At 39.5% G+C, this 26,865-nt stretch overlaps 1 protein-coding gene and 2 long non-coding RNA genes across 3 annotated transcripts in view; 1 reads left to right on the forward strand and 2 right to left on the reverse strand.

Moving 5' to 3' along the window:
• The window catches only part of LOC139461020 (glutamyl aminopeptidase-like), a 167,858-nt gene that overhangs the window by 132,480 nt on the left and 8,513 nt on the right, over positions 1 to 26,865 (reverse strand). The window lies entirely within an intron of this gene.
• On the reverse strand, positions 17,379 to 20,436 carry LOC139461022 (uncharacterized). The gene is made up of 4 exons (XR_011652865.1): positions 20,177 to 20,436; positions 19,645 to 19,703; positions 18,422 to 18,500; positions 17,379 to 17,677 (listed from the first exon to the last, which is right to left on the reverse strand). It is a non-coding gene; the product is annotated as an uncharacterized lncRNA (long non-coding RNA).
• On the forward strand, positions 20,314 to 26,178 carry LOC139461021 (uncharacterized). The gene is made up of 3 exons (XR_011652864.1): positions 20,314 to 20,769; positions 21,023 to 21,104; positions 25,698 to 26,178. It is a non-coding gene; the product is annotated as an uncharacterized lncRNA (long non-coding RNA).

Here is a 26,865-nt window from a genome sequence, read left to right on the forward strand (position 1 = left end):
GCTGAAATTACATTTTAGATATTACACTTTGTTCTTTATAAACGAATAAAAAAAAAGAACAAGGAATGAGGAATACATAGTTCTATTTAATTATGTTTGACAATGCTCATTGTCTTACAGTTATGAAATGAAAGAAATGCATTTGAAACATATATCCATATTTTTGCTTGTTTGAGGGTCTTTTCGAAATGCTAAATCAATTGTTTTGCAAGTAGTATCAGAATTATGTCCCCTGAAAAGACGATATACCAGTGAAGAGTGTTAAAAACTCTCCTCTGCATATATATATACCAAATGGAGAAACTTCAGTAAGTGGAATCTAATGATACCCCTTCAAAGGGTTTAACTTACTCAATAAACTTTTCTTGACCAATTCTGTCAATAAAGGCACGAGTTCTTGGTACCGGTAGGTGTTATATGGCTTGGGTACCAGAATGCATGGTGAACTCCACTCACTGTCCCTAGTTTCGATTATGTCATATATTTCCAGGGATGCTGCATTTTGAGTCCATGCGTTAAGGATGCTATTTCACAGGCAATGCGTCACCAGCATTTATGTCATGACCGAGTCGGTACGACAATGTCCATCCGGAAACAAATGGACAACCCCGTTACTAAAACCTGTTTTTCGTGAGTAAGGTGAGACAACTTCACATCAAGATTGTTCAACTCCTCAGAATTTTAAGCCTAGGGCAAGCCTTCTTCACAAATCTTCAAAATCTACATGCTCAGTACTGCACTCATCTGATATAGAATCAACAGGATAAACAGACGCAATCCATTTTCGTGGTACATTCTTAAACCTGTCATGATATAGTTTCATTATAATACATGTATATTCAATCGGCATAACTGTTTTTTTAGATGGCCTGGATTGTGTACAATGACGTCAGTTTCACTGACTTTCTTGTGAGTTACAAAAGAACCTTGGTATGTAGCCCTCCGAGTTTGACCAGGGATGTGTAACACCACCAAGACCCTATCACCAGTATTGACGTTACTATGTTTTGGTATAATGTGCCTTCATTCTGTCCTGCGATAATTTCGTAATTTCCTTGGCTCCCGAACTGTGAACAACAAAAGTTGTATACCTTCAACCCATTCCTTCTCAGTTTCAAAGCAGTAAATCCAGATAACATTTTAAGAGTCTGATGAAATCTTTCCATTGATTCTTGTGACTCTGGGTGATAAGCGCTAGATTTGACCCGTCAAACTCAGGACTCACACATGACGGCCTTGACATGACATTTGACACTTGATCTCACTGAACTTCTTTGCGTGAGCCAACCATTGTAACAACATTGATCAAAACCTAAATATAACTGGCACAGTACTTTTTCCTTCATGAAATCCCTTCTGGGAATCTGGTTGAAGCGCACATAATTGTCAGCAAAAACTGATTACCAGACTTTGTTTTAGGCAAAGGACCGACACAGTCAATAATGACCCAACTGAATGGCTCAAATGGGGTGGGTGGGTATATTCTGTTTAGGTTTTCCTACCCGCTGAGAAGTCTTACAAATTTGTGAAACAACTTGACGCAAACTGGGACAACAGAAATGAACTTAAATCTAATCTTACAAGCACATGACCAGCCAGGAGTATCATGAGGCCAACTTGTCATGCGTTGATGAAATGTCTGTGGAGCCACAATCGGGGGAAAAACTGACGACTCTTTTTCAGCAGAAAGGTCAGGAGGTCTCCATTTTCTCATCAAATCAGAAATCTTAAGTCTTAATCTCAGCATGCACAGACTGATTTAAATCTTCCAACCAACTCAGCTGCCCCAACTTACCAAACTCCAAGCCAACATCCTTCGGCAAACACCACCTATCAAACAAAGTCTCCCTTTTCCTAGAAATCCCCACACACGTATCATCACTCTCCTTCGATGACTGGCGAAACCTGTGCCTGTGTACCTCAGGGACCATCTCTTTAGCCTTCAAAATCGCCTGTTTGCACATCATCATAGCTTGACTTACATCAACTGAATATATTTGGTGAACTTTGCCCTTCATTAAGCTTTGCATTAACATTACCCAATTATATTATGGCCATGTAACAATTGTTACAACCTTCTCAAAGTGTAAGTCACACGTGTCAACTTCCTTGTCTTGAAAAGGGGGAACCAATATGTCACATCTAAGTACTTTGAAATCTCTTGAATCCAGGAAACAGTACTAGTGTTGGAAGAAGGCCGAGCCTAAGTGCCCCGACTCGATGTTTCATTAAGCTAATTTATAGGAGTCCTGTTGTGTATAACTGTGTCCCTAGTATATAGGAGTGCCCTGTGGTGTATAATAGTGTCCCTAGTATATAGGAGGGTCTTGAAGTGTATAACAGTGTCTCTAGTATATAGGAGCGACCTCTAGTGTATAACAGTGTCCACGTATAAAAGAGCGTCATGTGGTGTGTAACAGTGTCCCTAATATGTAAGAGCCTTCTGTAGTTTATAACAGTGTTTCTAGAATATAGGAGCGTTCCGCAGTGTATAACAGTGTACCTTGTAAATAGGAGTGTCCTGTAGAGTATAAAAGTGTCCCAAGTATGTGGGGGCGTCCTGTAGTGTATAACAGTGTCCCTAATATATAGGAGCGTCCTGTAGTCTATAACAGTGTCCCTAGAATGCAAGAGCGTCCTGTAGTATATACCAGTGTTACCAGCATAACAGTGTCCCTAGTATATAGGAGCGTCTTGTGTATAACATTGCCCCTAGTATATAGGAGTGTCCTGTAGTATATAACAGTGGTACCCGTATATAGGAGCGTCTTGTGTATAACAGTGTCCCTAGTATATAGGAGCGTCTTGTGTATAACATTGCCCCCAGTATATAGGAGTATCCTGTAATGTATAACAGTGCCCCTAGTATAAAGGAGCGTCCTGTGTATAATGGTGTCCGTAGTATATAGGAGAGTTCTGTAGTGTATAACAACGTCCCTAGTAGGAGTGTCCTGTGTATTACAGTGTCCCTTGTATATAGGAGCGTCCTGTGTATAACAGTGTTCCTAGTATATAGGAACGTCATGTAGTGTATAACAGTGCGCCTAGTATAAAGGAGCGTCTTGTGTATAATGGTGTCCCTGGTTTATAGGAGAGTTCTGTAGTGTATAACAATGTCCATAGTAGGAGCGTCCTGTGTATTACAGTGTCCCTTGTATATAGGAGCGTGCTGTTGTGCATAACAGTGTACCTGGTATACATGAGCGCCCTGTAGTGTATAACCGTGTCCCAAGTAGACAGGAGCGTCCTGTAGTATTTGACAATATCCCTAGTATATAGGAGCGTCCTGTTGTGTATAACAATGTCCCTAGTAGTAGCGTCATGTGCATTACAGTGTACCTTGTATATAGGAGCGTCCTGTGTATAACAGTGTACCCATTATATAGGAGCGTCCTGTTGTGTATAACAATGTCCCTTGTAGGAGCGTCATGTGCATTACAGTGTCCCTTGTATATAGGAGCGTCCTGTGTATAACAGTGTACCCATTATATAGGAGCGTCCTGTGTATACCAGTGTACCCATTATATAGGAGCGTCCTGTGTATAACAGTGTACCCATTATATAGGAGCGTCCTGTGTATAACAGTGTACTCATTATATAGGAGCGTCCTGTGTATAACAGTGTACCCATTATATAGGAGCGTCCTGTGTATAACAGTGTACCCATTATATAGGAGCGTCCTGTTGTGTATAACAATGTCCCTAGTAGGGGCATCCTGTGTATTACAGTGTCTCTTGTATATAGGAGCGTCCTGCAGAGTTTAACAGTGCCCCTGTTATGTCATATAGAAGCGTCCTGTAGGGTGTTGTTGTTTCCCGTGTAATCACTTCTATAATAACTCTGCCCTTCAGTGAATAACATGAAACGTGGTGTATACTATCTTTCCCTGGAATATTACAGAATCTTCGGGGCAACTCTCATGTAAAACTATATTCAGAGTAGTTTACAATAGCCTTAGTTGCCACGGTGAATAAAAGTAACAATGTCGTGTTCATAACAATCTTGAATGAATGAATGAATGAATTTCTTTATTTCCTCCAGAGTTGAATCCGAAGATTTTACATGGGCAAATACATTATTTACAATACATCAATGAAATTACTTGACTATATACAATGAAATTATGTTATACAGAGATATAAATATACAATATATACATAAGGTATTTCTTTAAATTCCATATTTAGTGGCAGAAAGACATTATGATGCTTTGCCAAGTAATCAAGTTCGTTAGTCAAGTCACGGACATCTGCACCGAGAAAGAATGAAAGCATATCATCATCGTCAAGCATATCTATTTTCACATGTACATCTACAATAAGTTTATCAAACAGGCATGAGAAGAAATTATTTCTGTCAGGCATAAACATTTCACAGTGCAAAATACAGCATAAAATATGGCAATCATAGTCATAGCAATGTCTATTACAAAGGTTACATTCTTTCAAAACTTTTGCTCTTGATCCGATTTTAATACAAAGTTGCAGGGGTTGTCTTAAATGTGGAAAGAGATATATTACATTATGAAAAACGTGCATTTGTAACCGTTTATGTCTCTGTGATAGTCTCTCTCTCCAGATGTACTGTTCATTCTCTGATAGACGTCTGATTACAAGAGCTCGTCAAGCCGATTTAGGTGGAAATGAACCGCTATCAGTATATTCCTTTATATAGTTATCTAAATGGTATTTAGAGGGATGTTGCATATGCTTACTGGACGGCTAATATTAAACATAGCGTTGGTAGCAATGTGAGCACAAAATAGATCTTTTGTTATTGAGTTACAATCGTTATTGCAGAGCCTACCTAATAATTGTAGTCTACATTTTTCAATGTAGCTTTTCCTTGACCACATTCCGAAGTTAGAAATAGACGAATCGGTTGGATGTCTTTTACCAAATCCTTGGATATGACGAGCAAAGTAACGTTGTGTACATTCAATCATTTCAAGTTAAGGCTGGTAACAATTCACATCAATAAAAGCTTGTACATGAAATCAGTCTTGTTATATCCTATGATATAACTGTATCCTAGTGTATGATTGTAGATAATTTATCCTTTGAGTACAACTGAATCTCTAGTGCACAAGTAATCCCTGGTGAATAACTGTATCCTAATGTGTAACTGTTTCCTAGTGTATAACTGAATCCCCAGTGTATAACTGAAGCCCTCGTGAATAACTGTATGCCTAGTGTATAACTGTATCCCTGGTGTATAACTGTATTCCTAGTGTATAATTGTATGCCTAGTGTATAACTGTATCCCTGGTGTATAACTGTATCCCCGGTGTATAACTGTATCCCTGGTGTATAACTGTATCCCTAGTGTATAACTGTATTCCTAGTGTATAATTGTATGCCTAGTGTATAACTGTATCCCTAGTGTATAACTGTATCCCTGGTGTATAACTGTATCCCTGGTGTATAACTGCTTCCTAGTGTATAACTGTATCCTAGTGTATAACTGTATCCCTGGTGTATAACTGTATCCCTGGTGTATAATTGTATCCCTAGTGTATAACTGTATCCCTAGTGTATAACTGTATCCCTGGTGTATAACTGTATCCTAGTGTATAACTGTATCCCTGGTGTATAACTGTATCCTAGTGTATAACTGTATCCTAGAGTATAACTGCATCCTAGTGTATAACTGTATCCTCACTGTATAACTGTATCCCTGGTGTATAACTGTATTCCTAGTGTATAACCGTATCCCTAGTGTATAACTGTATCCTAGTGTGTCACTGCATCCCTACTGTATAACTGTATCACTGGTGTATAACTGTATCCCTGGTGTATAACTGTATCCCTTGTGTATAACTGTATCCCTAGTGTATAACTGTATCCTAGTGTATAACTGTATCCTAGTGTATAACTGTATCCTAGTGTATAACTGTATCGCTGGTGTATAACTGTATCCGTAGTGTATAACTGTATTCCTAGTGTATAACTGTATTCCTAGTGTATAACTGTATCCTAGTGTATAACTGTAATCTAGTGTATAACAGTATCCTAGTGTATAACTGTATTCCTAGTGTATAACTGTATCCTAGTGTATAACTGTATTCCTAGTGTATAACAGTATCCTAGTGTGTAACTACATCCTAGTGTATAACTGTATCCCTAGTGTATAACTGTATCCGTAGTGTATAAATGTACCCCGAGTGTATAACTGTATCCCTAGTGTATAACTGTATCCCTAGTGTATAACTGTATCCTAGTGTATAACTGTATCCGTAGTGTATAAATGTATCCCTGGTGTATAACTGTATCCCTGGTGTATAACTGTATCCCTAGTGTATAACTGTATCCTAGTGTATAACTGTATCCTAGTGTATAACTGTATCCCTGGTGTATAACTGTATCCCTGGTGTATAACTGTATCCCTAGTGTATAACTGTATCCCTAGTGTATAACTGTATTCCCAGTGTATAACTGTATCCCTGGTGTATAACTGCATCCTAGTGTATAACTGTATCCCTAGTGTATAACTGTATCCTAGTGCAGTGCTGAGTACCCTTAATATATAATTGTATGTATTGACTGTATTTCTGATGCATAACTGTATTTCTGGTGCATATCTGTATCTATTGTGTGTAACTGTATCCCTTGAGTGTATACATTTTTTCGAAATCTCAAATTTGGAAAATGTCCTCAAAATGTCTACCATAAAACTTCACTATGGCTGTGAATGTGGCAACTGGAACCCTGATGAAACATTAATGCTTTCCCTGATAAAAACTGTTTCACTAAGTATAACTGTATCCCTTGGGTGTATATGTATCCCTAGTGCAGAATTGAATCACTAGCGCATAAGTATGTCTCTTGTGTATAACTGTATTCCTTGTTTTACAATGCAGTGTTCCTGTTACTACACGGCATGTAAGCTTACTATGAGAGGAAAGCCCAAGGTGATGCAGGTCTCATACGTTTACCACTTTGGTGAAACCCACGAGCACGGATATGGTGTTGACAAACCTTGACACATAATCGGGGTGAACCGGGATTCGAACGATTGGTTTCTAATGTACCTCCCCCCCCCCCCCCCCCCCCTCGCAACTCTACTCAACGAATTGCGGAGCCTTAGCCAGCCGTGTCCCCGTAAAATGAAGAACATTTGCTGTATTTAACAATCAGCAAGTATGCATCATAATTTCTATAATATCATAAGTACACTGGATAGATACTACTGTGATCAAGAAAGCAGGACATTCCATCAATGCAGACACTTGTCCTGACCTGCAACGCTATTTCCATATGAGTGTATCAAACGACAGCAACTCAACTCCAGCTTTCACTTACATTGCGTCAGGTGTAGGTGTTGAGTAGGTCGTGGAGGATGACCGTAAAATTACTTTCCCGTCACCTGACAGTTTCCCCACCAAAGGTCATATACGGGGTCGGGGCTCAACACATTTGTAACTCGGTAATATGGATGGATACTATATTTAAGAAGTCAACATTAGGTGTATTAATAGTTGTCAGTGGTCACATTGTTAGTTTCAGAAAATCATGGGATAACCGCACCAGCCGCATCTAATTGAAATGATTACCACTATGACTGCAACTGATTCAGCGTCACAGCCAAACGACATTGTGGTGGTGTTACACAGCTAGAGCCGTCAGTCACGCCGTCATTATCGTCCTTCCATCTTGCCCGCAGTACCAACACACTGACAGTCATAGATCATCTAGTTCCCTGACACCCAATGACAGTCATAGATCCCCTTGTTCCCATGTATGTATATATACAGCTGAATCCCGACACTCACTGACAGTCATAGATCACCTTGTTCCCATGTCTGTATATATACATTTGAATCCCGACACTCACTGACAGTCATAGATCACCTTGTTCCCGTGTCTGTATATATATACAGCTGATTCCCGACACCCAATGACAGTCATAGATCATCTTGTTCCCTGACACACAATGACAGTCATAGATCACCTTGTTCCCGTGTCTGTATATATACAGATGATTCCCGACACCGAAATGACAGTCATAGATCACCTTGTTCCCTGACACCCAATGAGAGTCATAGATCACCTTGTTCCCATGTCTTTATATATACAGCTGAATCCCGACACTCAATGACAGTCATAGATCACTTTGTTCCCATGTCTGTATATATACAGCTGAATCCCGACACTCACTGACAGTCATAGATCACCTTGTTCCCGTGTCTGTATATATACAGCTGAATCCCGACACTCACTGACAGTCATAGATCACCTTGTTCCCATGTCTGTATATATACAGCTGAATCCCGACACTCACTGACAGTCATAGATCACCTTGTTCCCTGACATCCAATGACAGTCATAGATCACCTTGTTCCCATGTCTGTATATATACAGCTGTATCCCGACACTCACTGACAGTCATAGATCACCTTGTTCCCGTGTCTGTATATATATACAGCTGATTCCCGACACCCAATGACAGTCATAGATCATCTTGTTCCCTGACACACAATGACAGTCATAGATCACCTTGTTCCCATGTCTGTATATATACAGCTGAATCCCGACACCCAATGACAGTAATAGATCATCTTGTTCCCTGACACCCACTGAAAGTCATAGATCACCTTGTTCCCGTGTCTGTATATATACAGCTGAATCCCGACACTCACTGACAGTCATAGATCACCTTGTTCCCATGTCTGTATATATACAGCTGAATCCCGACACTCACTGAAAGTCATAGATCACCTTGTTCCCGTGTCTGTATATATACAGCTGAATCCCGACACTCACTGACAGTCATAGATCACCTTGTTCCCATGTCTGTATATATACAGTTGAATCCCGACACTCACTGACAGTCATAGATCACCTTGTTCCCCGACACTCACTGCCAGTCATAGATCACCTTGTTCCCATGTCTGTATATATACAGCTGTATCCCGACACTCACTGACAGTCATAGATCACCTTGTTCCCGTGTCTGTATATATATACAGCTGATTCCCGACACCCAATGACAGTCATAGATCATCTTGTTCCCTGACACACAATGACAGTCATAGATCACCTTGTTCCCATGTCTGTATATATACAGCTGAATCCCGACACCCAATGACAGTAATAGATCATCTTGTTCCCTGACACCCACTGAAAGTCATAGATCACCTTGTTCCCGTGTCTGTATATATACAGCTGAATCCCGACACTCACTGACAGTCATAGATCACCTTGTTCCCATGTCTGTATATATACAGCTGAATCCCGACACTCACTGAAAGTCATAGATCACCTTGTTCCCGTGTCTGTATATATACAGCTGAATCCCCACACTCACTGACAGTCATAGATCACCTTGTTCCCATGTCTGTATATATACAGTTGAATCCCGACACTCACTGACAGTCATAGATCACCTTGTTCCCCGACACTCACTGCCAGTCATAGATCACCTTGTTCCCGTGTCTGTATATATACAGCAGGTCCCCGACACTCACTGCCAGTCATAGATCACCTTGTTCCCGTGTCTGTATATATATACAGCTGATTCCCGACACCCAATGACAGTCATAGATCACCTTGTTCCCTGACACCCAATGACAGTCATAGATCACCTTGTTCCCATGTCTGTATATATACAGTTGAATCCCGACACTCACTAACAGTCATAGATCACCTTGTTCCCGTGTCTGTATATATATACAGCTGATTCCCGACACCCAATGACAGTCATAGATCATCTTGTTCCATGACACACAATGACAGTCATAGATCACCTTGTTCCCGTGTCTGTATATATACAGATGATTCCCGACACCGAAATGACAGTCATAGATCACCTTGTTCCCTGACACCCAATGACAGTCATAGATCACCTTGTTCCCATGTCTGTATATATACAGCTGAATCCCGACACTCACTGACAGTCATAGATCACTTTGTTCCCATGTCTGTATATATACAGCTGAATCCCGACACTCACTGACAGTCATAGATCACCTTGTTCCCGTGTCTGTATATATACAGCTGAATCCCTGACACTCACTGACAGTCATAGATCACCTTGTTCCCATGTCTGTATATATACAGCTGAATCCCGACACCCAATGACAGTCATAGATCACCTTGTTCCCGTGTCTGTATATATACAGCTGAATCCCGACACTCACTGACAGTCATAGATCACCTTGTTCCCTGACACCCAATGACAGTCATAGATCACCTTGTTCCCATGTCTGTATATATACAGTTGAATCCCGACACTCACTAACAGTCATAGATCACCTTGTTCCCGTGTCTGTATATATATACAGCTGATTCCCGACACCCAATGACAGTCATAGATCATCTTGTTCCATGACACACAATGACAGTCATAGATCACCTTGTTCCCGTGTCTGTATATATACAGATGATTCCCGACACCGAAATGACAGTCATAGATCACCTTGTTCCCTGACACCCAATGACAGTCATAGATCACCTTGTTCCCATGTCTGTATATATACAGCTGAATCCCGACACTCACTGACAGTCATAGATCACTTTGTTCCCATGTCTGTATATATACAGCTGAATCCCGACACTCACTGACAGTCATAGATCACCTTGTTCCCGTGTCTGTATATATACAGCTGAATCCCTGACACTCACTGACAGTCATAGATCACCTTGTTCCCATGTCTGTATATATACAGCTGAATCCCGACACCCAATGACAGTCATAGATCACCTTGTTCCCGTGTCTGTATATATACAGCTGAATCCCGACACTCACTGACAGTCATAGATCACCTTGTTCCCGTGTCTGTATATATACAGCTGAATCCCTGACACTCACTGACAGTCATAGATCACCTTGTTCCCATGTCTGTATATATACAGCTGAATCCCGACACTCACTGACAGTCATAGATCACCTTGTTCCCTGACACCCAATGACAGTCATAGATCACCTTGTTCCCATGTCTGTATATATACAGCTGTATCCCGACACTCACTGACAGTCATAGATCACCTTGTTCCCATGTCTGTATATATATACAGCTGATTCCCGACACCCAATGACAGTCATAGATCATCTTGTTCCCTGACACTCACTGACAGTCATAGATCACCTTGTTCCCATGTCTGTATATATACAGCTGAATCCCGACACTCACTGACAGTCATAGATCATCTTGTTCCCTGACACCCACTGAAAGTCATAGATCACCTTGTTCCCGTGTCTGTATATATACAGCTGAATCCCGACACATCTTGTTCCCTGACACACAATGACAGTCATAGATCACCTTGTTCCCATGTCTGTATATATACAGTTGAATCCCGACACTCAATGACAGTCATAGATCACCTTGTTCCCCGACACCCAATGACAGTCATAGATCATCTTGTTCCCGTGTCTGTATATATACAGCTGATTCCCGACACCCAATGGCAGTCACAGATCACCTTGTTCCCGTGTCTGTATATATACAGCAGGTCCCCGACACTCACTGCCAGTCATAGATCACCTTGTTCCCGTGTCTGTATATATACAGCAGGTCCCCGACACTCAATGCCAGTCATAGATCACCTTGTTCCCGTGTCTGTATATATACAGCTGAATCCCGACACTCACTGACAGTCATAGATCACCTTGTTCCCGTGTCTGTATATATATACAGCTGATTCCCGACACCCAATGACAGTCATAGATCACCTTGTTCCCTGACACCCAATGACAGTCATAGATCACCTTGTTCCCATGTCTGTATATATACAGTTGAATCCCGACACTCACTGACAGTCATAGATCACCTTGTTCCCGTGTCTGTATATATATACAGCTGATTCCCGACACCCAATGACAGTCATAGATCATCTTGTTCCCTGACACACAATGGCAGTCATAGATCACCTTGTTCCCGTGTCTGTATATATACAGATGATTACCGACACCGAAATGACAGTCATAGATCACCTTGTTCCCATGTCTGTATATATACAGCTGAATCCCGACACTCACTGACAGTCATAGATCACTTTGTTCCCATGTCTGTATATATACAGCTGAATCCCGACACTCACTGACAGTCATAGATCACCTTGTTCCCGTGTCTGTATATATACAGCTGAATCCCGACACTCACTGACAGTCATAGATCACCTTGTTCCCATGTCTGTATATATACAGCTGAATCCCGACACTCACTGACAGTCATAGATCACCTTGTTCCCGTGTCTGTATATATACAGCTGAATCCCTGACACTCACTGACAGTCATAGATCACCTTGTTCCCATGTCTGTATATATACAGCTGAATCCCGACACTCACTGACAGTCATAGATCACCTTGTTCCCTGACACCCAATGACAGTCATAGATCACCTTGTTCCCATGTCTGTATATATACAGCTGTATCCCGACACTCACTGACAGTCATAGATCACCTTGTTCCCATGTCTGTATATATACAGCTGTATCCCGACACTCACTGCCAGTCATAGATCACCTTGTTCCCATGTCTGTGTATATACAGCTGTATCCCGACACTCACTGACAGTCATAGATCACCTTGTTCCCGTGTCTGTATATATATACAGCTGATTCCCGACACCCAATGACAGTCATAGATCATCTTGTTCCCTGACACTCACTGACAGTCATAGATCACCTTGTTCCCATGTCTGTATATATACAGCCGAATCCCGACACCCAATGACAGTCATAGATCATCTTGTTCCCTGACACCCACTGAAAGTCATAGATCACCTTGTTCCCGTGTCTGTATATATACAGCTGAATCCCGACACTCACTGACAGTCATAGATCACCTTGTTCCCATGTCTGTATATATACAGTTGAATCCCGACACTCACTGACAGTCATAGATCACCTTGTTCCCCGACACCCAATGACAGTCATAGATCACCTTGTTCCCGTGTCTGTATATATACAGCTGATTCCCGACACCCAATGGCAGTCATAGATCACCTTGTTCCCTGACACCCAATGACAGTCATAGATCACCTTGTTCCCATGTCTGTATATATATAGTTGAATCCCGACACTCACTGACAGTCATAGATCACCTTGTTCCCGTGTCTGTATATATATACAGCTGATTCCCGACACCCAATGACAGTCATAGATCATCTTGTTCCCTGACACACAATGACAGTCATAGATCACCTTGTTCCCGTGTCTGTATATATACAGCTGATTCCCGACACCCAATGGCAGTCATAGATCACCTTGTTCCCGTGTCTGTATATATACAGTTGAATCCCGACACCCAATGACAGTCATAGATCACCTTGTTCCCGTGTCTGTATATATACAGCTGATTCCCGACACCCAATGACAGTCATAGATCACCTTGTTCCCATGTCTGTATATATACAGTTGAATCCCGACACTCACTGACAGTCATAGATCACCTTGTTCCCGTGTCTGTATATATATACAGCTGATTCCCGACACCCAATGACAGTCATAGATCATCTTGTTCCCTGACACACAATGACAGTCATAGATCACCTTGTTCCCGTGTCTGTATATATACAGATGATTCCCGACACCGAAATGACAGTCATAGATCACCTTGTTCCCTGACACCCAATGACAGTCATAGATCACCTTGTTCCCATGTCTGTATATATACAGCTGAATCCCGACACTCACTGACAGTCATAGATCACCTTGTTCCCATGTATGTATATATACAGCTGAATCCCGACACTCGCTGACAGTCATAGATCACCTTGTTCCCGTGTCTGTATATATACAGCTGAATCCCGACACTCACTGACAGTCATAGATCACCTTGTTCCCGTGTCTGTATATATACAGCTGAATCCCGACACGCACTGACAGTCATAGATCACCCTGTTCCCATGTCTGTATATATACAGCTGAATCCCGACACTCACTGACAGTCATAGATCACCTTGTTCCCTGACACACAATGACAGTCATAGATCACCTTGTTCCCATGTCTGTATATATACAGCTGTATCCCGACACTCACTGACAGTCATAGATCACCTTGTTCCCGTGTCTGTATATATATACAGCTGATTCCCGACACCCAATGACAGTCATAGATCATCTTGTTCCCTGACACTCACTGACAGTCATAGATCACCTTGTTCCCATGTCTGTATATATACAGTTGAATCCCGACACTCACTGACAGTCATAGATCACCTTGTTCCCATGTCTGTATATATACAGCTGTATCCCGACACTCACTGCCAGTCATAGATCACCTTGTTCCCATGTCTGTGTATATACAGCTGTATCCCGACACTCACTGACAGTCATAGATCACCTTGTTCCCGTGTCTGTATATATATACAGCTGATTCCCGACACCCAATGACAGTCATAGATCATCTTGTTCCCTGACACTCACTGACAGTCATAGATCACCTTGTTCCCATGTCTGTATATATACAGCCGAATCCCGACACCCAATGACAGTCATAGATCATCTTGTTCCCTGACACCCACTGAAAGTCATAGATCACCTTGTTCCCGTGTCTGTATATATACAGCTGAATCCCGACACTCACTGACAGTCATAGATCACCTTGTTCCCATGTCTGTATATATACAGTTGAATCCCGACACTCACTGACAGTCATAGATCACCTTGTTCCCCGACACCCAATGACAGTCATAGATCACCTTGTTCCCGTGTCTGTATATATACAGCTGATTCCCGACACCCAATGGCAGTCATAGATCACCTTGTTCCCTGACACCCAATGACAGTCATAGATCACCTTGTTCCCATGTCTGTATATATATAGTTGAATCCCGACACTCACTGACAGTCATAGATCACCTTGTTCCCGTGTCTGTATATATATACAGCTGATTCCCGACACCCAATGACAGTCATAGATCATCTTGTTCCCTGACACACAATGACAGTCATAGATCACCTTGTTCCCGTGTCTGTATATATACAGCTGATTCCCGACACCCAATGGCAGTCATAGATCACCTTGTTCCCGTGTCTGTATATATACAGTTGAATCCCGACACCCAATGACAGTCATAGATCACCTTGTTCCCGTGTCTGTATATATACAGCTGATTCCCGACACCCAATGACAGTCATAGATCACCTTGTTCCCATGTCTGTATATATACAGTTGAATCCCGACACTCACTGACAGTCATAGATCACCTTGTTCCCGTGTCTGTATATATATACAGCTGATTCCCGACACCCAATGACAGTCATAGATCATCTTGTTCCCTGACACACAATGACAGTCATAGATCACCTTGTTCCCGTGTCTGTATATATACAGATGATTCCCGACACCGAAATGACAGTCATAGATCACCTTGTTCCCTGACACCCAATGACAGTCATAGATCACCTTGTTCCCATGTCTGTATATATACAGCTGAATCCCGACACTCACTGACAGTCATAGATCACCTTGTTCCCATGTATGTATATATACAGCTGAATCCCGACACTCGCTGACAGTCATAGATCACCTTGTTCCCGTGTCTGTATATATACAGCTGAATCCCGACACTCACTGACAGTCATAGATCACCTTGTTCCCGTGTCTGTATATATACAGCTGAATCCCGACACGCACTGACAGTCATAGATCACCCTGTTCCCATGTCTGTATATATACAGCTGAATCCCGACACTCACTGACAGTCATAGATCACCTTGTTCCCTGACACACAATGACAGTCATAGATCACCTTGTTCCCATGTCTGTATATATACAGCTGTATCCCGACACTCACTGACAGTCATAGATCACCTTGTTCCCGTGTCTGTATATATATACAGCTGATTCCCGACACCCAATGACAGTCATAGATCATCTTGTTCCCTGACACTCACTGACAGTCATAGATCACCTTGTTCCCATGTCTGTATATGTACCACAGCAAAAAAAGTGTAGGTTTCCGTCTTCCGGAAACCTTCCGGAAACCTTCCGGATACCTTCCCATTTTGGATCCGGCCCGGATACCTTCCGGAAACCTTCCGGAAACCTTCCAAAAAAAATGTCAAAATTTGGGGGGTGCATTTTGTTCACTTAAGTGTGAAACACATAAAAAAATTAACTTGAAAATACCAAGCAATTTGAAGGTTGTTGAAGGCATCTGGAAGGTTTCCGGAAGGTTTCCGGAAGGTATCCGGATGCAAATTTTCTTCATGACTTGCTTCTGGTAAATAATGTTAGCCTGTGCATTACAGGTACCTGTTGTAATATTCTGTGTTATTTTAATGGTAAATATCCTCCTAAAACATTTTTGGAGAAGAAAATTGTTCAATTTCATATTTTGTCCTTTTCGGATGTTAATGGTATTTAATGAACAAACATCAGTTCTTGTATAATGATATCCTTAAATTTCATGTCCAGACTTCCAGTTTGTACTGAGAAAAAGAAAAAGTCATTGACAATGTGCTCACTTGGGCCTTTGGTCCTAGTGAGATGATAATAAGACTATTTGTAACGGTACATGTACTTGTTATATCCAAAATACTAACTTCATTGACATTTGCCTCACCCTAGTTTTATGGTACTACAGTAAGCTCTTCCTCAGTTACTGTGAATTATTTTATTAAAAGGGATTGACAGTTAATTTGACACTGGAGTTGTAACCACTGCACATATATGTGTATTCAAATAATATAACAACGATGTGCTTAATACTTCACAAATATCTCCAGAAATAGGCATTTTAGTTATAATTGCAGAAATACTTTATGAATGACCCCTTCACTGTTTCCTTGATCTTACACTTCAACCCCCTCATGAGTTATCACTTCTGAGTGTGAATTTGACCTTCAATATCAGTGATAAATATTTCAAAAACATTTCAAAGAGCTATCCAGCACATAAACCAAATATGCAGTCCTTTGGTAGAATTCAACATATCATTGACCAAAATATGGAAGTAATGTAACCAGTATATGTATAAGAGTTACTAAGACTTCTGTAGAAAAGGCAATTTAAGGGAAAATGTAGTATATATAGATCACACACGACCTTTTTCCAACTTCGACCCCTGCCCAAAGGAAGAGTTAGACCACAAACAAACTTTTTGTCTGGTTGTGACTTTAACCTTTGACATAACAGATCAATGTGTCATCAGACATTTTCAGAGCAAAGGAAACATGTGTTATTTATCTTGAGATGCCCAAGCAATGCATGGTTTCATAAGATAAGTGTGGCTATTAAACTGAGGCCAAATCATGAAACATCCCCATTTACACAGCTGACAAATGAAACATAAGCAACAATCAAATTATCAATTTCTTTTATTCATATGCCTATAGTATATCGCACATTGAACAGTGTTCACATGATGGTTCCTGATGCAGATGCATTTGGTGTTTGGGTCCACATTTAAAGACAATAAGTCCCATTTATCATTCCTTTCAAGTGTTTACAAGAATTTCCTGAATGTCCTGGAAGAATTCCACTCCAGCTTGGCATTGGTTGGTCTTCTCACATTAGCCAGACCAGCCTTTGTGTGTCCCAGTACCATTTGGCATACTATTTCTCGGTCGGCCTCCATTGAAATAACAGGACCCTCATCGTCGCTGTCTGCAAATCACCTCTGATATCTGAAGGGGTGCAGCCTATGTTTAGGACTCCCTTGTCTGGTCCTTCCAGACTGTCAACCTGGAGTACTCATCCAGGGATCTCAAGCAGGACTTCAGTTTCTGCAGCATTATGTAAAAAGATTTTAGCAATCAAAAAGAATTGTTGCCACATGTACTTACAGATAGAAGGCAGCAAAATCACTTAAGTTGTCATATGTGAGTCTATATGCTAAACATTTAAGATAATCACATCTCAAATCTCAACCAGACAAACCAGTGACTAATGTTATGAACTCGGTCCAGACAAACCGATGATAACTATTATGGACAATATCCCACATCACTGTGGTATGATTACATGTGATCAATGAGCCTACTCAATCACAACCTTATCTATTAATTAGGCTTGGAATGCTGGGAATCTTTTTAAGAGATGTCATTTAGTGATTGTTTCAACTCATCAACATGGAAAAATATATATTCACAATCCTTGTCACATAGCCAAACTATTGCTGGATGCAGTGTTAAATAAATGATTTGGCTTTAACACTGCTTTGAACAGTATTCCAGATATATCACCGCATGTTAGTTTGATGTGGGAAGAAAGTCCTAAGTGATGCAGGTCTTTGATGAATCCCACGAGTATGTGTATAATGCTGACAAACCTAGCAACATAATCGGGGAGAACCAGGATTTGAACCCATGACTATAGGTTTCTGCTAAGCCCAAGAGATGCAACTCTGCACAGAAAATTGTAGTGCCTTAGATAATAGGACATCCGTGCCTACAGCGATAAGGAACAAACTGAAGACATATTTGCAAAATAACCATATGAACCAAACAGAATAATTTCAAAATATTTACCACTCACTGTTGCTCTTCTATGGTCTTTCTTTGCATTGATGCTGCACGGATGACTGTCTCTTTTATTCATCCGGACATTCTACAAACATAAGTAGCATTCACATCACAGAAATGTCCAAACTGTACATGTTGTACATTTGATTCAAATGAAAAGACCCCGGTTGTGATTCCGACTTAGAACTACCCTAATCATAATAATTCATGTCAAACATTCAGAGATGACATTTATCCCCATATTTAACAAATGTTAAAACAATATTTTGACAACAAAGTCAGGGTCATTCAACACATACATTACATAGGAAATAACTTGTTCGACAATGCAGAGAGATCCTCACCATGTTGAATATCATTCCATGAATTATTGCCACATTTTCTTGAAATGCAGATTAATGCAATGCAGTATTTACTTTTATTTCTAGGCTATTTGTTTGGCTTTTCCATGGCACTGTTTTGACAGAGATCTAACCTTGATATGACACTTTGTTCAGAAATGATATAAATAAGAGAATACTTTATTATTCCCGAGAAAATTTGGGTTACATTGTAAAAGCACAGAGAAACAAGTATAGGATTCATGATTTAAGTTAAATACACTCGACCCGTGAAGATTCCGGGGTAGACTAGGTCTTCAGCAACCCATGCTTGCCGTAAAAGGCCATTGTGCTTGTCGTAAAAGGTGACTAACGGGATCGGGTGGTCAGACTCTGACTTGGTTGATGCATGTCATTGATCTAAATTCCGTGGCTCGATGCTCATGATATGAATCACTGGGTTGTCTGGTCCAGACTCGATTATTTACAGACCGCCATCATACAGCTGAGTGCGGCGTTAAACAACAAACCAATTTAATACACTCATACATACACACACAAACACAACATCCAAACACCAGGGTTAGAAATTGGCACTAGTCATTTTGACATTTTAAAGGTTTTGCTATATGCTATCATTTTAGGACTAGTGGACTGAAAGTGTTAGTTTCTACCGCTGCAAACACTAATCAACTAATGAATTGAGTGGTCAGACTAGGTTGTCATCATACTCTGAGGGCATGGATCTTTGCTGAAAATAACAATCACTAGATTGCCTGGTCCATGTTCAATTATTTACAGGCTGTCATCACAGAGCTGGACTATTGTGAGTGTGATGTTTCACATTACATTGAAATATACCATGATGAATACATGTAGTTTGTATTTATCACAAACAAAAATACTCACTCAATACTTGGTATCCTCCCTGAGGATGTCTGTGAACCTCCCCACAAACCCTGAACATGCTGAAACAGAAAACAACTAACTTGTCTTTATCCTTTCAATGTTTCAGTGTGAATTTGTTAAAGATTGATAATCTGTCATTATTCATTGTAATCCATATCTCACTTTCAGGTGGTTCAGGTGGCAACACATGATTGGAATTGAATGCCACGTTTTGTTTGACATGCACTTTGCCAGATTTATACCCTTGGTAACTAACCCTCATCATCAAATCCCAGCGTTATGTTGAGAATAAGGACACGACCCTTAAAAGTCCTGCAACTGTAGCTCTTATGCAAGCCCAAATAGAAATACCATGTCACAACAAACACTTGATCATAATAATAACAAAGGGTTTCCGAAAACAACAAAACTAAAAGGCCCTTGACGTTTACAGTTGTAACATGGAGATCAGGAAAATATCTAAATCAATCCATTCCATAAGATCTCTGTATAGAAATCATGGAACATTATGTCTCGAAGCCCTGCTACATACCTGGCATCTGCAAGCTGCTCTTCCTTCCTTCGGCTGTCAATCGAGTTTTCGAAATACTTGACGTCCTCGTTGTGGATGGCTCAGGTGGATTTCGACCGGGATTTCCGAGTTACGGGTGATTGAGAACAATGTATCCATACACGAGGTAAGCATATCGCAATCAAGCATCACGGTGTACATCGAGTACACGAGGTTTGAGTGTTTGTTTACAATTGTGTTCCAAAATGGCGCCCTCGGCCATACAGGGAATTATGGGTAGACTTGCTTGTCCCGGAATAACACGAGTTGGTCACGAATGACGAGCGGTCATTTCTGCAGCAGTTACGGAAAGAGACGAGGTTGGCCGATTACAGTTCATACAGGCCATATTGGGAGCCGCGGGGATTTCGACAGTGTGTATTAGGAAGTATACCTATGTGGTGTATGGAATATGCGTTTGCCTACCATGCCAGGCAGTGTGACAAGGGATATCCCAGCGGATGTAATATTCCTACAGCAGAAATGTTTCACAACCTCGATTGCAGGGAGCTGAAGATGTGACATATTCAGACAGAGACCATAATACATAGACTGTTATATGGTCTCTGATTCAGGTAAGGAATATGTTAATCATATTGATCACGTATTAAAGTTATTTATCTTCTGTAAGCCACTTATTCTGTGTTATATATGTTAGTAAATGTGTGATTTAATTTTTGTAGGATAAGCAATCTACCTAATTTATGTTAATCCTTGCTAATGTATATGATGTAGAAATATGTTTGCTTACTTGTATTCCTTTATCTAGATACTCTATAGTGACTCATTTTTTAGTTCATACCGTACCGACTAAACTTACTTTTGCAGGTGTGAATAATCAAGAACAAATTAAATGACAGGAGTTTTGCAACAGTGAACATAGTGAAGTGGAAGATAAGACATTTGAAAGGTATGGATATTTTCACTTGAACTTGTTGAAGAATACCGTGATAACAACTTTATCATGTTGGGAATTTTGGCGGTGGGGTAGCATAGTGGTTGAAGTGCTGAAGACCAAGGTTCGATTCTTGTCATGGGTACAATGTGTGAAGTCTATGTCAGGTGTCCCTTGCTGTGGTATTGCTAAAAACAGCGTAAAACCATACCCACTCATTTGGGGATTCCGGGTTGGAATTGGTCCCCATCAACCTATGCTAGTTGTAAGAGAGGGTAAAACTATAAAGGGAAATAGTACCTCGCCTACTATTGCCTGGTGAAAACAGCACCTTGTTATTTTTTTTTACCTTGGGTCTGAATATGCCCGAATACATGACATTAAACTTGCATGGTCACTTGTAAACACAAATAACTGAGAAATTTTCAAAAAGGTTTACATTAAAAACTAGCATCTACTTGCCGACTCTGATTTGGAGATGCAACTAAACTTATTGTGAAAATATAATATGCTTTGATTTCTTTGAAGTAAAATAAATGCAATTAAACTTGCAAACACAAATAATTGTTAAATGTTAGTCACCTAAAAATAGTTTACATTAGAAATTAGCCTCTGCTCAAATTTACTCATGATTCTGATTGGGAGGTGCAACTAAACTTATCATTGAAAGATCACATGCTTTGAAGTTTTAAGTAGCTTTACTCAGATTAGCTCAATGTCAAGCTGAACCTGAGTCTGGCGAAAATGTCAAGAAACTGGACAGCAGGTATACTATATATGTCATATTTATTTTAGTAAGTAGGAAATAAATAGTAATTTTATAGAAATTTCATTTATATATATTTCGGCCAGGAATCAACATGTCTCTCCAGATAACAGACAACAATTAGTAGCCCTTTTTGCCAAATCAAGGTGCTGTTTTCGTTGGAGAAATCAGTGACATTTTGCTGACGTGCCGTTTTAGCCTCACCCATAAGAGATAACCTAATAGATCAGGTGATCAGGCTCAGTGACCTGGTTCATGGCATCTGACAGTGACCATCTAACAGTGTGGATTGATGTTCACAATATCAATCACTGGATTGTCTAGAATTTTGGGCCTACCTTTAGAATACAGTACCTTTTCAAACAGGTCACAGTACCCTGTGATGTAATTCGTAGTATTCTGTTGCCTGACACCCTGGCAAAACAATGCCTTGTGATGTCAGGGGTCATTGGATGTGCATATATATGCTCTTTTCAGTGGTCTATCGTCTTCACACGCTATGTTGTTGCATGAGTTTAAATTATTTGTTTACTAAATATTGTTTTAAACATTTATATGTGAACTGGATGGGTAAACAAGCAAAAACTTATTTGAATACCGCTCCAGAATTAGAATACAATATGATATGACAAAAGTACAGTCAAGGAATACAATTATATACATGTTCTAATTATAGAAACTACGTTGTCGGCGCTGTCAGGTCGCATTTTTAGTAGTAATAGTGTACTGCAATATACGGCAAGGAATAGTATTATAAATTTAAGATGCTATGTACAATCACAAAACCTATTGGATAGCTGAATGTAGTCTTCTACTGATTTAAGAATTTCTAAGTTTATTTTTGACGTCCTTTCAGGATTACCTAATAGAATTGAATTTAGATCATATCCCTTAACATAATAGTACATATTCTGTCTTAAATCATTGTAATTTGGACATATGAAAAGTAAGTGAAGTGCATCTTCAGTGTGATGGCCACAGCTACATGCAGGATTATCTTATAAATATTGCCTGCGGATGCACATTTTATAACAAGTGCTTGTTTATTTTCTATATACTTTTATTTCATTTTTTTACTTATTACAGTGGTTAAAATGATTATAAATATAAATTGAAACTAATAATGTGCAATAAGCGGGTTATAGCTGAAACGACACCTTAGCAAAACAGCACTGACTGGCGAAATACTCGCCGAAAGCGAAAACGGCGATTATTACTTGACGAAAATGACACCTTATTTTTTTTTTTACCTTGGTAAAATAAATGAATTTAAACTAGGAATGATAACTTGCAAAGACCAATAATTGTGAAATGTTAAAACAGGTTTACAATAGAAATTAGCCTCTACTCCAACTTATCCGATACCCGACTCAATTTATTGTGATAACATGCTTTGAAGTAAAATATATGGAATTAAACACACATCGTCTCATACAAACACAAATGCATGTAGTTGTTAAACGTTGAAACAAGTTTACCTTCGAAATTATTCCCCTACTCCAATTTACTCACCGACTGTTGTGAATGTATTTTTCACTTTAAAGTTTAAAGTACTCAATGTCAAGCTGAAACTGTATTTAAGAATCCTAACATGGTGCAATTTTTCACAATGTCCTTTCGATGTGTCATTTGAACATGTTGAAAGGTTTTACAAGGGATATTTGTAACCCAATACTTTCCGTAACGGGCGACAATGCTCGTCATCAGGTTGCGATCAGGCTCGGTGACTTGGTTGATGCATGTCATTGATCCCAATTGTGTGGGTCGATGCTCATGATGTCAATCACTGGACTGTCTGGTCCAGACTTGATTATTTACATATAGCCGGAATATTGCTTGAGTGCGGCATAAAACAACAAACCAAATCATAAGTGTGGGATGAATGATTTGAAATTAGCAAGTTTAATGTGACCTTCAATCACTACAACCTGATCTGAGTCTTGAAAAGATATGACTTTGATTCAGTGAAAATTTGCATCATGATAGTTTCAACTGTAGATACAGTTAATCTGTTTGTTGTACAGTTTCTGTATATCAATATATATGTTGTTCAAATAAGCTTTGCCTCTTCACCAACCCTATTCCTCTTTTGGAATAAATAGTGTCTAATAATTCAAACAACATCACCATCATCCTAGTGAACACAACAAAGAAATGCACATCAAAAACGTCATTATTATTATTTCTGATCTCTGATAAATTAGAAAAAAACTGTTATCCAGCAAGATACATTTCCTTGGTCCCAAGAAGCATGGTACATAGTAAACTGACTCGATAAGTTGAATAACATTTGTAAAGGCACAACTGACTAAGCCGTCACTACTCAATTAAGTAATTAACAGACAATTGCAAGTACTAATACCCACCCGACACTAATTGCCCTGTTAATCCCTAGTCCACAATGATTTGACATTGAGTTCATTTTGCTAATTAGCTGTTTTTAGAGTAGCAAGGTAATAAACATCAAAGGTGGGGCAGGCTTTGATCATGTGTTCTGTAGAAGAGATGATGTCACTTGTTTTATGTTTATTTAGGATTAGCTACATCCCTTGATGCTACCAAGGCAGCCCTTGAGATTATCAGACAGTTTGGCTAGACACAAACTGATGTCTCCCTTGTAGCACACTATGTGTCAGACACAGACTTTGACCACTCTGTGCAGATGCATATCAATGCATAAAGAACATTGGGTAGATGATTCAACAATGCCACACAAGTCAAAGTTGGGTTTCACTGTATTTAGAAACAGACGATGGATCCAAAACTTTATAACTGTAATTATGATTAATTTAAACTTTGCCAGGCCAATATTTTGGCAGATTTGCATGTTATAGTTAATCTTTATTTAGTTAATTTTCAAAAAAGATAGGATGAATGATAAAATATGATAATGAGTCATGAATATTTGAATTCAGATCAGAACAAACAGGGAGGGTCACCCTAAAATGTGAGAGTCTCTAGGGGAGACTTTGGACAAAATGGACAATAAAATATTAAGTGCTTTGCATTTTCTTTCAGGGAGGGTTGTGTCAAAAATGAATGAGAACATACCGGTAATACATGACCGGCCCCTTTAATGTAATATACATAGTTTTTAGTTGATGGTTCAGGTTGTACTTTTCAGTTGAATTTCTTATCACTGTCTATGATGGACTACCAATTAACGGTAGATATTTAATATCCATAATAACTTAGATAAATGCTTCTACAGTCTCATCCTAATTTGTCAAAATTTGAATTTCAATATAGCTTCCATTAATGAATTTGGTGAGAATATCTATTGTCTGAATTCCTAATATACTTTCTTTTGTATTTGGTGTGCAAGGGTAGCCTAGTGGGTGAAACAGTCTCTGAAACCCGGGTTCAATTCACCACATGGGTACAATGTGTGAAGCCCATAGCTGGAATATTGCTAACAAGCTGCATGAAACTATACCAACTCACTCGCTCATTATGTTGTATTTTGAGATCACTTACATGACATGTGTTTTGATAATTATGAATAGTTGCATTTATGTATTTATGTATAAGAACCTATGTAACTTAGTTTTTCATAGTCTTGTTTACCCTTCCTTACATTTTGATGTAATGCAAACACTCAACCAAAATTCAGGTGAACCTTGTGGTATTGTTTTAGAAGACCGGATACATTTTTGTATTTTCTGAACACTTTACTGTTTGCAATGGCTTATTTACATGTTCAAAGATTGGTTAAATATCAGTTGCAAGATAAATTGTCAATACCTCACTGTTTGAGAAAACAACTTTAAACATTTGTAAATATGTGTGTGTTTCATAACTTTTGACTAACAAGTTTCTAAAGATGTTATGAAATGTTTCAGGTACCTGGATTTCACAATCTCACACCAGCTACATTTAAGAAGATCTTGCTCACACAATTCAGACAAGGGACTCGCCGGAAGATGAACAGTACTCCTGATAACAACCAACAGATTCACCTCAGAAAGTGATGATTCTGAATGAATAATGCCACATCAGTGTGACTGTAGGTGGTTTTATTATGACACTAATGAAGTCTGAATGAATTTATGCCAAAGCACTGTGACTATGTCCAGGTTGTGTACACCGATGCTGACCATACAAATCTGAATGACTTTTGTGGTTTACTGCAGAAACATAATTGACTTTAGATATTTTTCTTCAATAAAATTCTTCTGAGATTTGACTAATTTGTTTATTTAGAAAATGGCATTGAAGCGTCTGTTCTGTAAGGCCTTGCAAACACCACTGGTTACTTTATGCTAGTTCCTCTTCTTGCTTGATCAACTTTCAATTTGTGATATGTACCTATGAAATGCCATATAATCAATAAATAATATTTTTTTCCAAAAACATGATTTGTTTTGCTTCATTAGCATAAAGATATATAATACTGATCAGCCATAACATAGGTGCTGAACAAATATGAAATGTACTAATGCCCTGAATGTTTTCCTACTATAAATACTTAACAAAAGTTGTAGTTCCACCTTAGTAGACAAATGACATTGATATTTTTTCTGTACTTTATTTAGGTGTTTTCTATGGATGCCATTAGTCTTATGCACCAATTTGGGACAATTGTATTCTGTTTTATATTCCCATGAAACTACACTGTCCCGATATAACAAGTACTGATACCGTTCCAAACTAATCTGTTAATCTCACCAGGGCCAAATGCCAAAGCACATAGCCAATGACTTTCCATTTTTTTGTGAGTGAGAATGCTGTTTTGCCACTTTTAGCAATATTGCAACAATATCATGGTGGCGGACACCAGCAAAAAGCTTCACACATTGGACCCATGTCGCAAAACAACTTGTGAACAATGCATGCCCACATATCTCAGTTTGAGGAGGATATTTACCATTAAAATAACACAGAATATTACAACAGGTACCTGTAACTTTTTCTTTTTCTCAGTACAAACTGGAAGTCTGGACATGAAATTTAAGGATATCATTATACAAGAACTGATGTTTGTTCATTAAATACCATTAACATCTGAAA

The sequence above is a fragment of the Haliotis cracherodii genome, unplaced genomic scaffold, assembly GCF_022045235.1.
Source record: "Haliotis cracherodii isolate W230 unplaced genomic scaffold, xgHalCrac1.p SCAF_14, whole genome shotgun sequence".
NCBI classification, from domain to species: Eukaryota; Metazoa; Mollusca; class Gastropoda; order Lepetellida; family Haliotidae; genus Haliotis; species Haliotis cracherodii.